We start from the raw sequence: 384 nt of genomic DNA, 5'->3' as shown, positions 1-384 counted from the left end.
CGTGCGCCACCACGCCCGGCTCCCAGTCCTATTTTTTATTCTTTATTTTGAAACCGGGTCTCATTGAGTTGCCAAGGGTCTCAATAAGTAGCTGAGGCTGTCTGCGAACCGCAATCCTCCTGTCTCAGCCTCCTGAATGCTGGGATTACAAGCGTGCGCCACCACGCCCGGCTATTTATTCTTTATTGACTGAGGAATTTATTCTTATGTCTGATTAAGTTTTCTCATTTTGCTTTTAGTGGCTGGCGTATTGTCTGAATCAGTGGGCAACTTTTTCTAACCAACCTAAGGTAAAAAAAAATGGTATACATATCATTCTTGTAGTTTCAACAGTGTGTATTGTTAAAAGATAATTTATATCTTTATTAAGCATGCTTTTTTGCT

The sequence above is a fragment of the Muscardinus avellanarius genome (genome assembly GCF_963383645.1).
Source record: "Muscardinus avellanarius genome assembly, chromosome: 15".
Classification (NCBI taxonomy): Eukaryota; Metazoa; Chordata; class Mammalia; order Rodentia; family Gliridae; genus Muscardinus; species Muscardinus avellanarius.
This window is presented reverse-complemented; position numbering follows the sequence as displayed.